Below are 15,440 nucleotides of genomic sequence, written 5' to 3'. Positions count from 1 at the left end.
TGAAACCATAAAAGAATAACCAAAGAATCTTTGAAAAAGTAAAGCAAAGTTGGAGGCATCACAATTCTCTACTTCAAGTTATTTTACAAAGCCAGAGTGATGAAAACAGTAATGGCAATGGCAGAAAAATAGATATATAGATCAATAGAACACAATAGAAAATCAGAAGTGAAGCCACAACTACATGGTCAATTATTATTTGACAAAACAGGAAAGACTATCCAATGGGAAAAAGACTAGCTCTTCCACAAATGGTGTTGGGAAAACTGGAAAGCATCCTGCAAAAGAATGAAACTGGACCACTTTCTTACACCATACACAAAATAAATTCAAAATGGATGAATGACCCAAATGGAGACAGGAAACCATCATAATCCTAGAGAAGAACACAGATTGTAACCTCTGAGATAAAGACCATAGCAACATATTTCTAGCTATATCTCCTGAAGCAAGGGCAGTAAAAACAAAATAAACTATTGGAACTTCATCTAAATAAACGTCTTTGTCACAGTGAAATAACAATTTAAAAAGCCTAAAATGCAATGGAGAAGGTATTTACAAATGACATATTAAATGAATGGTTAGTATCCCAAATATATTTCTTAAAAAACTTGTAAAACAGCCCCAATTGAATAAACCAATTTTTAAAAAGACATGAATAGATATTTTTCCAAAGAAGACTTAGAGATGGCCAATAGATACATGAAGAGTTGCTCAATATCACTCATCACTAGGGAAATACAAATCAAAACTACAATCAGATATCACCTCACCTGTCAAAATGTCTCAAATGAACAACACAAGAAGCAACATATGTAGGCAAGGATGTGGAGAAAGGGGAACTTCCTGAACTGTTGGTGAAAATGCAAACTGGTGCAGCCACTCTGGTAAACAGTATGCAAGTTCCTCAAAAAGTTAAAAACAGACCTACCCTAGGATACAGCACTTGCACTAAGACAATTTTATTCAAAGAATACAAAAATAGTGATTCAAAGGGATATATGCACCCTAATGTTTAAAGCAGCATCATCTACAATAGCCCAGTTGTGAAGACAGCTCAAGTGTCCATTGACTGATGAATGTATAAAGAAGACGTGGGACATATGCAATGGAAAATATCTCAGCTATTAAAAAGAATGAAATATTGCCATTTGCAATGACATCATAGATAGAGCTGCAGAGTTTTATGCTAGGCAAAGTAAGTCAGCCAGAGAAAGACAAATACCATATAATTTCATTCATATTTTGAACTTAAGACACAAAACAAACAAGCATAGGGGAAAAAAAAGAGAGAGAGGGGCAAATCAAGAGACTCATAACTATAGAAAACAAACTGATGTTTACCAGAGGGGAGGTGGGTGGGAGGAGGGGTTAAATCAGTAATGGAGATGAAGAAGTGTACATGTGATGAACACAGGCTGTTGTATGGAATTGTTGAATCATTAAATTATGCAGCTGCTATTACACTGTATGTTAACTAACTGGAATTTAAGAAAACTCTTGAAGGAGAAAAACTAGTATCAATTAAAAAAGGAGCACCACAAAAAAAGAGAAAACTATAGGCCAATATCTCTGATGAACACAGATGTAAAAATCCTCAACAAAATATTAGCAGAATGAATCTAACAATGTATTTTTTAAATATCTTTCCTCATAATCAAGTGAAATTTATTCTAGGGATGAAAAGGTGGTTCACAGGCAAAGACCCCATCAAAAAGGAGAATTACAGACCAATTTCCCTAAGGAATATGGACACCAAAATCCTCAACAAGATCCTTGCTAATAGAATCCAACAGTACATTAAAAGGATTATCCATCATGACCAAGTAGGATTCATACCTGGGATGCAAGCATGGTTCAACATTCGCAAATCGATCAGTGTGATACATCATATCAACAAGAAAAAAGTCAGGCCCATATGATCCTCTCAATTGATGCCGAAAAAGCATTTGACAAAATACAGCATCCTTTCCTGATTAAAACCCTTCAGAGTGTAGGAATAGAGGGTACATTTCTCAATCTCATAAAAGGCATCTATGAAAAGCCTCCAGCAAATATTATTCTCAATGGGGAAAAGCTGGAAGCCTTTCCCTTAAGATCAGGAACACGACAAGGATGCCCACTCTCGCCACTATTATTCAACACAGTACTAGAAGTCCTTGCAACAGCAATCAGACAACAAAAAGGGATAAAAGGTATCCAAATCAGCAAAGAAGAAATCAAAATGTCTCCCTTCACAGATGACATGATACTCATATGGAAAACCCAAAAGAATCAACTCCCAAACTATTAGAAGTTATAGAGCAATTCAGTAATGCGGCGGGATACAAAATCAATGCTCAGAAACCATTTGCATTTGTATACATGAATAATGAGACTGAAGAAAGAGAAATTAGGGAATCCATCCCACTTACAATAGCACCAAAAACCGTATGTTACCTTGGAATTCACATTGCCAGAGATGTAAAGGATCTATATTCTAGAAACTATAAATCACTCTTGAAAGACATTGAGGAAGACACAAAAAGATGGAAAAATATTCCATGCTCATGGATCAGAAGAATTAACATAGTTAAAATGTCCATGCTACCCAGAGCAATCTACACTTTCAATGCTATCCTGATCAAAATACCGATGACATTTTTCAAGGAACTGGAACAAATAGTCCTTAAATTTGTATGGAAACAGAAAAGGCCCCGAATCGCCAAGGAACTGTTGAAAAGGAAAAACAAAGCTGGGGGCATCACAATGCCGGATTTCGAGCTGTACTACAAAGCTGTGATCACAAAGACAGCATGGTACTGGCACAAAAACAGACACATAGACCAATGGAACAGAATAGAGAACCCAGAAATGGACCCTCGGCTCTTTGGGCAACTAATCTTTGATAAAGCAGGAAAAAACATCCAGTGGAAAAAAGACAGTCTCTTCAATAAATGGTGCTGGGAAAATTGGACAGCTACATGCAAAAGAATGAAACTTGACCACTCTCTCACACCATACACAAAGATAAACTCCAAATGGATGAAAGACCTCGATGTGAGACAGGAATCCATCAAAGTCCTAGAGAAGAACATAGGCAGCAACCTCTATGACATCGGCCAAAGCAACCTTTTTCATGACACATCTCCAAAGGCAAGAGAAACAAAAGAATAAATGAACTTGTGGGACTTCATCAAGATAAAAAGCTTCTGCACAGCCAAGGAAACAGTCAAAAAAACTAAGAGGCAGCCCACGGAATGGGAAAATATATTTGCAAATGACACTACAGATAAAAGACTGGTGTCCAAGATCTACAAAGAACTTCTCAAACTCGATACGTGAGAAACAAATAAACAAATCATAAAATGGGCAGAAGATTTGAACGGACACTTTTCAAATGAGGACATACAAATGTCTAGGAAACACATTAAAAAATGTTCAAAATCATTAGCCATCAGGGAAATTCAAATCAAAACCACACTGAGATACCACCTTACGCCAGTTAGAATGGCAAAAATAGACAAGACAAGAAACAATTTTTCGAGAGGATGTGGAGAAAGGGGATCCCTCTACATTGCTGGTGGGAATGCAAGTTGGTAGAGCCACTCTGGAAAACCGTGTGGAGGTCCCTTAAAAAGTTAAAAATGGAGCTACCCTATGACCCAGCCATTGCACTACTGGGTATTTACCCCAAAGATACAGACGTAGTGAAGAGAAGGGCCATATGCACCCCAATGTGCATAGCAGCAATGTCCACAATAGCTAAATCGTGGAAGGGGCCGAGATGCCCTTCAACAGATGACTGGATTAAGAAGTTGTGGTCCATTTATAGAATGGAATATTACTCAGCTATCAGAAATAATGAATTCTCAACATTTGGTGCAACATGGACGGCCCTGGAGGAGATAATGCTAAGTGAAATAAGTTAAGCAGAGAAAGACAATTATCATATGATTTCTCTCATCTATGGAACATAAGAACTAGGAAGATTGGTAGGAGAAGAAAGGGATAAAGAAAGGGGGCAATTAGAAGGGGGAATGACGCATGATACTATGGACTATGAGAAACAAACTGAGGGTCTCAGAGGGGAGGGGGTGGGGGAATGGGATAGTTTGGTGATGGGTAGTAAGGAGTGCACGTATTGCATGGTACACTGGGTGTTATACGCAACTAATGAATCATCAAACTTTACATTGGAAACCGGGGATGTACTGTATGGTGACTAACATAATATAATAATAATAAAAAAGAAAAGGTGGTTCAATACTCACAAACCAATCAATATGATACATCACATCAGTAAGAGAAAGGGTAAAAAACCATATGATCATCTCAACAAGCACAGAAAAAATGTTTGACAAAGTAGGATATCTATTCATGATAAAAATTTCACAATAAAGTAGGCTTAAAGGAAACATACTTCAACATAATAAAGGCTACATATGAAAAACCCACAGCAAACATCATACTGAGTGGTGAAAAACTGAGAGCTTTTCTTCTATAATCAGGAACAAGACATGGATGTCCACTTTTACCACATATACTCAACTAGTACTGGAAGTTCTAGTCACAGCAGTCACTCAAGGGAAAGAAACAGGGGCTCCTATTTGGCACAGTCATTAAGCGTCTGCCTTCGGCTCAGGGCATGATCCCAGCATTCTGAGATCGAGCCCTCCATCAGGCTCCCCCACTGGGAGCCTGCTTCTTCCTCTCCCACTCCCCCTGCTTGTGTTCCCACTCTTGCTGGGTGTCTCTCTCTGTGTCAAATAAATAAATAAAATCTTTAAAAAAAAGAAAGAAAAAGAAACAGAAGGCACTGATTTTGATAAGGAAGAAGTAAAACTTTTACTATTTGCAAATTCCATGACACTATATATAGAAAACTATAAAACTTCCACCAAAAAAAAATGTCTAGAACTGATCAATAAATTCAGTAAGGTTGCATGATTCAAAATTAATATAGAGAAATTTGTTGCATTTGTATATGTTAATAATGAAGTAGCAGAAAAAGAAATTAAGAAAAGAATCTAATTTATAATTGCGCCAAAAATAATAAGATACCTAGGAATAAACTAAACTAAGGAGTGAAGCATCCATAGTCTGAACGCTATAAAATATTGATTAAAGAAATTGAAGATGACACAAAAAAAAGGAAAGATATTCCATATTCATGAATTGGAAAAACTAATATTGTTAAAATGTCCATATTACCCAATGCAGTCTAAGATTTAATGCAATACCTACCAAAATGCAAACAACACTTTCACAGAACTAGAACAAATTATCCTAAAATTTATATGGAACGACAAAAGATCCCATGTAACCAAAGCAATCTTCAGAAAAAAGAACAAAGCTGGAGGTATCACAATCCCAGATTTCAAGCTATATTACAAAGCTGTAGTGATAAAAAAACAGTATGGCACTAGCACAAAACTAGGAACACAGATAAGTGGAACAGAATAAACCCAGAAATAAATGCACATTTCTTTGGTCAATTAATGTATGACAAAGGATGCGAGAATATACAATGGGGAAAAGACTGTCTCTTCGACAAATGGTGTTGAGAAGACTGGGCAGCTAACTGTAAAAGGAGGAAATGGGGTCACTTTCTTACACCATACACAAAAATAAACTCAAAATGGATTAAAGACCTAAATGTGAATCCTAAAACCATGAAATTCCCAGGAGAAAATACAGGCAGTCATTTGACATCAACTGTATAATCAACTGTATAAACATTTTTCTGGATATGTCTCCTTTAACAAGGGAAACAAAAACAAAATTAAACTATTGGGACTATAGCAAATAAAAAGCTTTTGCATAGCAAAGGAAACCATCAACAAAACAAAAAGGCAACCTACTGAATGGAAGAATATATTTGCAAATAATGTATCCAAAAAGGGGTTAATATCCAAAATATATGAAGAATGTAAACAATTCAACACTCCAAAACCAAATAGTCTGACTAATAATGGGCAGAGGGGGCGACTGGGTGCCTCAGTTCTTAAGCATCTGCCTTCAGCAGGGCGTGATCCCAAAGTCCTGGGATTGAGCCCCACATCAGGCTCCCTGCTCCACTGGGAGCCTGCTTCTTCCTCTCCCACTCCCCTGCTTGTGTTCCCTCTCTCGCTGGCTGTCTCTCTCTCTGTCAAATAAATAAATAAAATCTTTTTAAAAAAGTGGGAGAGGTCCTGAATAGGCATTTTTTCAATAAGTCATATGAATGGCCAACAGAGCCAAGTTTCTGTTTTAACTTTCTCTTCTACCATCCCATCCTCCAATTCACTAATTTGTCTTCTGCCTCATTTACCCTGTCCATCAAAGTGTCTAGTTTAGACTGCAATTGATTCATAGCATTTTTAATTTCTGCCAGATTTGCTCTCATTTCTACCCTTAGAGATTCTATATTCTCATTAATATTTTTGTTAATTTTTTTTCAAGCCTACACATCACCTTGACCATGGTTACTCTGAACTCCATTTCTGACAATTTGGTTATGTCCATATGCATCATTTCTGTGGCAGAGGCCACAGTTTCTGTCTCCTTTCTTTGCTGAGGGTTTCTCGTCATCATTCTGATAAGGAAAGTTTGCAGGGATGCATAGAGTCCAAATTAGTGACCAGGACCCAGGTACAAAAAATGGCCAGAAGATATGAACAGACACTTTGACAATGAAGACATACAAATGGCTACCAGACACATGAAAAAATGTTCAAAAATGGCTAACATCAGGGAAATTCAAATGAAAGCCACATTGAAATACCACCTTACGCCAGTTAGAATGGCAAAAATGGACAAGGCAGGAAACAACAAATGTTGGAGAGGATGTGGTGAAAGGGGATCCCTCTTACGTTGTTGGTGGGATGCAAGTTGGTACAGTCACTTTGGAAAACAGTGTGGAGGTCCCTTAAAACGTCAAAAATTGAGCTACTCTATGATCCAGCAATTACACTACTGGGAATTTACCCCAAAAATACAGATATAGTGAAGAGAAGGGCCATATGCACCCCAATGTTCATAGCAGCATTGTCCACAGTAGCTAAATTGTGGAAGGAGCCAAGATGCCCTTCTACAGATGACTGGATTAAGAAGATGTGGTCCACATATACAATGGAATATTACTCAGCCATCTGAAAGAACGATTACACAACATTTGCTGCAACATGGACGGGACTGGGGGAGATTATGCTAAGTGAAATAAGTCAAGCAGAGAAAGAATTATCATATGGTTTCACTCATTTATGGAACATAAGAAATAGCAGGAAGATTGGTAGGAGAAGAAAGGGAAGAATGAAGGGGGGTAAAACGAAGAGGGGAATGAACCATGAGAGACTGTGGACTCTGGGAAACAAACTGAGGGCTTTAGAGGGGACGGGGGTGGGGGATTGGGATAGGCCAGTGATGGGTATTAAGGAGGGCACATATTGCATGGTGGACTGGGTGTTATATGCAAATAATGAATCATGGAATATTACATCAAAAACTAAGGATATACTCTATGGTGACTAACATAACATAATAAAAAATTATTTAAAACAACAACAACAAATGGCCAACGGACACATAAAATGATGCTCAAAATTACTAGTCACCAGGGAAATGTAAATCTAAGAAAAAAGAGATATCACTTTACACCTGTCAGAATTGCTAAAATAATAAAACACAAGAAATAACAATATTGGTGAGGATATAGAGAAGGGGAACCCTCGTGCACTGTTCTTGAGGATGCAAATTAGTGCAGCTACTCTAGAGTGCACTTGTGATGAGCACTGAGTGTTGTATGGAAGTGTTGAATCACTATATTGTACACCTGAAACTAATATTACACTGTATGTTAACTGACAGGAATTTAAATAAAAACTTTTTTAAAAAGAACAAAAAGAATATATTAACCTTCTTGGTGCTTAAGGCAAAAGGCAAATTTGTAAATTACCTTACATTAACTGCCATTGAATTCTCCTGGTCCCAATCTGCTTTCCTTTAATCTTAAATTTAGTTCTGGACTACAGAAAGTGATGAAAAAAATTTTAGCTCCCCCCACTCTGCTATACTGACTTATTAAAAAATTCAAAAACACTTATTGTATGCCAATTTTGTTCTGGACACTGTGTTATTTATCTCTGCATTCCCAGTATTTAAGAGAGAGCTTTTACCCTAGAGGCAATGACATTTTTGTGGTTTTTAGTTTTATGAAATCCAAAGAAGAAGGTCAACAAGAGCTGGAAGAGTCTGGGAAAGAAAGCCTCATGAATCAACTGAGGACTTCAGTGGACTGTGTGGGGTTTTGGATGCACAAAGAAAATAGGGAAGTTGTTCTATATAATGAGAATAGTATATATGGAGGCATACAGATGTGACTGGCCATGGAAGAAGACAGAAAGTTGATTCTGGAAGAAAGTGAACACAGTATTAAGAAGTAGCAATGAAAATGGTAGGTAGAAGAGTCAGATTCAGAAGTTTATTTTTAATGAGTTTATATGGCACTAGACTATGTCCTGGAGAACTAAGATCATTTGCCTATTTAATATTTCTTGAACATTTTCTGTTTGCCTTGCATTGTGACAGAGTTTTGGAATAAAGAGCTAAATAAGACACAGTCCCTTCCATTAAGCAGCTTAGAGTTTAGTGGTCATAATTCAAGTTCTTTCTAAGTGCAATATGGAACACCCTCCCCCAGCTGAAACACTATTTTGGAAAGGTGGTAGGGAAGGAATTGGGGGAAGCTAGGTATGGGATAGAGTGCAGTTGTCCACCTGGTGAGAAAAATTGTTCCAAGCCCATATTATGTCCAAGACTATTGTAGGTATCACATAATAAACATACCACCCAACATATCTTGCATTTTGTTAGCATTCATATATTCACTCATTTTTAATTTAAAATTACATTCCTATTATATGTCAGGTACTATGCTAGATTCTGGGGGTTTTGAAATAACCAAGATAGATTTATTTCATATCACTCTTGAGTTGATATCATGACCAGACGATGTACAGAGTGTTACAGGAATACACATAACATAGATTTAAGGAGGCACGGTAGGGATGATCTGGAAGGGTTTCTTGGAAGAATATAAACTGAGGATAAATTAGAGTTTTATAGACAAAAAAAGGTTGAAAATGTTCTAGAGCTAAGGAATGGCATGTAAGAAGATCTAAAGAGGAGGTAAGGTATATTTGATGGAACTTGGAGAATTTCATCGTAATATGAATAATCTAGGCCTTCTTGCTTTTGTCTGTAAGTGTAGTACTATATTCAAAACGAACAAAATGCTAATACAAAAAAACTTGGAATTATAATAAGTCACACAACACATGTAGAATTCTTAATAATCTATTTTTAGACATTGACTCTGCTCAGGCCCCTTAGAAACAGAGCCTGAGGCAAGGATTGGGGTACATATGATACACTCAGGGCGTGTTCTTCAGGAAGAACCAGTAAAGGAAAGCAGGATAACAAAGGATATAGAGCTGAGCAAGGATGTGTTTTCAGGTAATATCTAGCTTTGGTCTGATCCACTGGAGAAGGGCTCTGTAGCATAAATCACACAGCAGAGTTGACTCCCTATTCCCTCAAGAAAAAGTTTCTCTTTGTACAAAAGAGCCATTAGCAGAAGGCATAATGTTGGGAGGATAATTTCCTTGTTCTGTATTATATATAGTCTTTCACCTTTTCCTAGCTTCTCCATTATCTTGACCACACAATGGTTCCAGAGTAGAGTAACACAGAGCTAAAAAATTAAAATACAGACTCCTCTTAGGAGGTTGATAGGGGAAGAAAACAAGAATACCATGTTGTGATGTTTTGTCAGCCTTGCTGGAGTGCATGGAGTAAGGGGTATGACCCAGAGAAAAACTTAGGGCAAAGTGGTGAATAAGAAGCTAGATGGTGGAGAACATACAAAAGCATCCAACTGGACCCAGGATGAATTTAGTAAAACAGAGTTTCTCAGATAGGGCTCTGAAATGTGAACTGCTCTGTCCCAGTGTGGTCCCAAAGACTTGATAGTTCGTGTTGGCCTCTGATTCATCCAAGTGAATCATGGATTTCTAAGAGAATCATAAACTTGGTTTTGCAGTTCTCTGGAGGTTAGGGCAAAGAAGAGTATTTTTATGTCTTGTTATTTGGGTTGGAATGACATACTCCTACAATGATTTTGTAGGGTCATAAAAAGAGTGAAGGCTGCTTGGAAATGTGTTCTCTTCATGTCTCCCATATCTTCACCACCCCCTCAAATCTGACCTTTCAGAAAGAAATCACTTTATGTATGCTAGTATTTGTATTTCAATATGGGTTTTATTTTCTAACCACACCAGTTAGATATCTTTATGGTTTGGAACTTTACTCAAGATAAGGAAGTCCTTTTATTTGTCCTTAGAGCTGATGTACTTTTTATGATGATTGCTAATTAATAAGATATCACCCTGTATGGGTAGTACAAGGAGAACCTAATTATGCTGTTTAGTCACCCAACTCTTAAAAAGTAATAGTGATTTATTTAGATTCCTGATTTCTGAAGCATGTGGTCAGATAGTATATATTTATAAAATATTCTGCTTTCAGTATTGTTCTAGATAGAAAACATTTCTACTTCTGAGGAAATAAGAAATCAGTGGGAATAAATAGAACAAAAGCAAGTTAAAAGACTCCATATTTAAGGAGCGCCTGGGTGGCTCAGCCATTAAGCATCTGCCTCTGGCTCAGGTCATGATCCCGGGGTCCTGGGATCGAGCCCCGCATTGGGCTCCCTGCTTGTCAGGAAGCCTGCTTCTCCCTCTCACACTCCCCTTGCTTGTGTTTCCTCTCTTGCTGGCTCTCTCTGTCAAATAAATAAATAAAATCTTTAAAAAAAGACTCCATATTTAAGAACAAACCACAAAAACTTACAAACTTGAGGTATGCTGCCACAAAAGGCCCTTAATTGTTTGAGAGGCAAAACTCAGTTTTTCATTTCACAAAACTGAATGACTAAAAGCATGTATGCTTAGTTTTATAAAACATTTGCCACTCAATATTCTTATGAAAGATTATTAAATAGCCCATAATATTCAAGCATTCTGATGTTGTTTGGAAATAGAACAAATGCAATGGCCATATACAGACAATTGGCGAAATAGTGTGATATGTGTTTGATGTTTGCATTCATGCTTCCCAAGCATGTATCAGCACCAGAACAGGTCCGTTGACTTAAAAAATACACATAGAAACTAAATGACATGATTCTAAACAACTAATGAGTCAAGAAGTAAATCAAAGAGGAAATTTAAAAAAAATACCTTCAAATGAAAATGGAAACATAGCAGTCCAAAATCTATCAAAGGCAGCAAAAGCAGTTTTTTTTAATAACAAAATTCAAATCCATTTAATTTTTTTTTACATTCAGCTATTCCTTTATTGAGTTTTAAGAGGAAAGTTTATAGCAATACACACTAACCTCAAGACAAGAAAAATCTCAAATAATCTAACCTTATATTTAAAGAAACTAGAAAAAGAACAAAGTCCAAAGTTACTAGAAGAGAGTAAATAATAACGGAACAAAAATAAATAAAATAGGAACAAAAATAGGGAAAAATCAATGAAACTAAGAGTTAGTTCTTTGTAAAGATAAACAAAATTCATAAATCTTTAGCCAGACTCATCAAGAAAAAAGGAAAGAGGTTCCAAATCAATAAAATGATAAATAAAAGAGGAGAAATTACAACTGATGCCACAGAAATAAAAAGGATCATGACACTACTATGAACAATGGTATGTTAACAAAGTGGAGAACCTGAAAGAAATGGATAAATTTCTAGAAACATACAATCTTCCAATACTGAACAAAGATGAAATGGAAAATCTGAACAGACCAATTTCTAATAATGGAAAAAAAAGGAAATCGAATCACTAATCAGAAGACTCTCAACAAACAAAAGCCCAGGACAAGATGACTTCATGCATGAATTCTACCAACCCTTTAAACAAGTGGTAATACCTATTCTTCTCAAACTATTTCAAAAATTGAAGAGGAAGGAATGCTTCTGAGCACATTCCACGAGGCCAGAATTAGCCTAACCGAAACCAGAAAAAGACACCACAGAAAAAGAAAGTTACAGGCCAATATCTCCAATGAATGTAGATTCAAAAATCCTCAACAAGATGTTGGAAAGCCATTGTGAACATTGTTTCTATGAACACTGGAATGCATGTGCTCCTTCTTTTCACTACATTTGTATCTTTGGGGTTAATACTGAGTAGTGCAATTGCTGGGTCATAGGTTGCTCTATTTTTAATTCCTGAGAAACCTCCATACTATTTTCCAGAGTTGCTCTACCAGCCTGCATTCCCACCAACAGTGTAAGAGGGTTCCTCTTTCTCTACATTCTCGCCAACATTTGTTGTTCCCTGTCTTGTTAATTTTAGCCATTCTGACTAGTGTAAGGTGGTATCTCATTGTGGTTTTGATTTGCACTTCCCTGATGGCAAGTGATGTGGAACATTTTTTCATGTGTCTATTGGAAGGAGCTGAGATGTCCTTCAACAGGTGAATGGATAAAGATGTGGTTCATATATACACTGGAATATAAGCCATCAGAAAGGATGAATATCTACCGTTTACATTCACATGGATGGAATGGGAGGGTATCATGCTAAGTGAATAAGTCAATCAGAGAAACACAATTATTATATGGTTTCACTCATATGTGGAACACGAGGAATAGTACAGAGGAAAATAGGGGTGAGGGGGAACTGAATGGGAAGAAATCAGAGAGGGAGACAAACCATATAAGACTCTTGACTCTGGGAAACAAACTGAGGGTTGTGGAAAGGGAGGTGAGTGGGGGAATGGGGTAACTGGGTGATGGGCATTAAAGAGGGCATGTAATATGATGAGCACTGGGTGATATACTCAACTAATGAATCATTGAACATTATATCAAAAACTAATGATACCTTGGCTAATTGAATTTAATTTTTTAAAAAAAGATGTTGGAAAGCAAAATCAACAATACATTAAAATGATCATACACCATGATCAAGTGGGACTTGTTCCAGGGATCCAGGGATAGTTCAATATTCACAAATCAATCGACACAATATACCACATTAACAAAAAAAAAAGATAAAAATCATACGATTATCTCATTAGATGCAGCAAAAGCGTTTGATAAATTTCAACATCCATGTATGATAAAAACCTCAACTAAGTTAGTATAGAGGGAACATACTTCAACATAAGTGTCCTAAATTACAAACCTAACATCATACTCAACAGTGAAAAGCCAAACGTTTTTACTCTAAGATCAGGAAGAAGATGACGATGTTTACTTTGGGCATTTTTATTCATAGTACTGGAAATCCTAGCCATTGCAATCAGACAATGAAAAGAAATAAGGCAGCCAAATTGGAAAAGAAGTAAAACTCTATTTGCAGACATGACTCTAAACATGGAGAATTCTAAAGACTCCACTAAGAAACTATTAGAACTAATACAGTAAAGTTGCATGATACAAAATGAATACACAGACATCTATCATATTTCTACACTAATAGTGAACTATTAGGAGGAGAAATTAAGAAAACGATCTCATTTATAATTGCATCAAAAAGAATAAAATTAACTTATAAATAAATTTAGCCAAGAGATGAAAGACCCGTGTTCTTTTTTTTTTAATCAATGATTTTTTATTATGTTATGTTAGTCACCATACAGTACATCCCCAGTTTCCGATGTAAAGCTCGATGATTCATTAGTTGCGTATAACACCCAATGCACCATGCAATACGTGCCCTCCTTACTACCCATCACTGGTCTATCCCATTCCCCCAACCCCCTCCCTTCTGAGGCCCTCAGTTTGTTTCTCATAGTCCATAGTCACTCATGTTTCATTCCCCCTTCTGATTACCCCCCCCTTTCTTTATCCCTTTCTTCCCCTACCAATCTTCCTAGTTCTTATGTTCCATAGATGAGAGAAATCATATGATAGTTGTCTTTCTCTGCTTGACTTATTTCATTTAGCATTATATCCTCCAGTGCCGTCCATGTTGCATGAGAATTCGTTCTTTCTGATAGCTGAGTAATATTCCATTGTATATATGGACCACAACTTCTTAATCCAGTCATCTGTTGAAGGGCATCTTGGCTCCCTCCACGATTTAGCTATTGTGGACATCGCTGCTATGCACATTGGGGTGTATATGGCCCTTCTCTTCACTACGTCTGTATCTTTGGGGTAAATACCCAGTAGTGCAATGGCTGGGTCATAGGGTAGCTCCATTTTTAACTTTTTAAGGGACCACCACACTGTTTTCCGAAGTGGCTGCACCAACCTGCATTCCCACCAACAATGTAGGAGGGATCCCCTTTCTCCACATCCTCTCCAGCAATTGCTGTTTCCTGCCTTGTCTATTTTTGCCATTCTAACTGGCGTAAGGTGGTATCTCAGTGTGGTTTTGATTTGAATGGCTAATGGCTGATGGCTAATGATTTTGAGCATTTTTTCATGTGTCTGTTAGCCATTTGTATGTCTTCATTGGAAAAGTGTCTGTTCATATCTTCTGCCCATTTTTTGATTTGTTTATTTGTTTCTCGTGTATTGAGTTTGAGAAGTTCTTTGTAGATCTTGGATACCAGTCCTTTATCTGTAGTGTCATTTGCAAATATATTCTCCCATTCCTTGGGCTTCCTCTTAGTTTTTTTGACTGTTTCCTTGGCTGTGCAGAAACTTTTAATCTTGATGAAGTCCCATAAGTTCATTTTATCTTTCGTTTCTCTTGCCTTTGGGGATGTGTCATGAAAAAGGTTGCTTTGGCCGATGTCATAGAGGTTGCTGCCTATTTTCTCCTCTAGGATTTTGATGGATTCCTGTCTCACATCGAGGTCTTTCATCCATTTGGAGTTTATTTTTGTGTATGGTGTGAGAGAGTGGTCACGTTTCATTCTTTTGCATGTAGCTCTCCATGTTCCCAGCACCATTTATTGAAGAGACTGTCTTTTTCCCACCGGATGCTTTTTCCTGCTTTACCAAATATTAGTTGCCCAGAGAGCCGAGGGTCCATTTCTGGGTTCTCTATTCTGTTCCATTGGTCTATGTGTCTGTTGTTGTGCCAGTACCATGCTGTCTTTGTGATCGCAGCTTTGTAGTACAGCTCGAAATCCGGCATTGTGATGCCCCCAGCTTTGTTTTTCCTTTTCAACAGTTCCTTGGAGATTTGGGGCCTTTTCTGTTTCCATACAGATTTAAGGACTATTTGTTCCAGTTCTTTGAAAAATGTCCTCGGTATTTTGATCGGGATAGCATTGAAAGAGTAGATTGCTCTGGGTAGCATGGACATTTTAACTATGTTAATTCTTCCAATCCATGAGCATAGAATATTTTTCCATCTTTTTATGTCTTCCTCAATGTCTTTCAAGAGTGATTTATAGTTTCTAGAATATAGGTCCTTTACGTCTCTGGTTAAGTTAATTCCAAGGTAAC

This window comes from Ursus maritimus, unplaced genomic scaffold, assembly GCF_017311325.1.
Source record: "Ursus maritimus isolate PB19 unplaced genomic scaffold, ASM1731132v1 scaffold_16, whole genome shotgun sequence".
NCBI lineage: Eukaryota > Metazoa > Chordata > Mammalia > Carnivora > Ursidae > Ursus > Ursus maritimus.
This window is presented reverse-complemented; position numbering follows the sequence as displayed.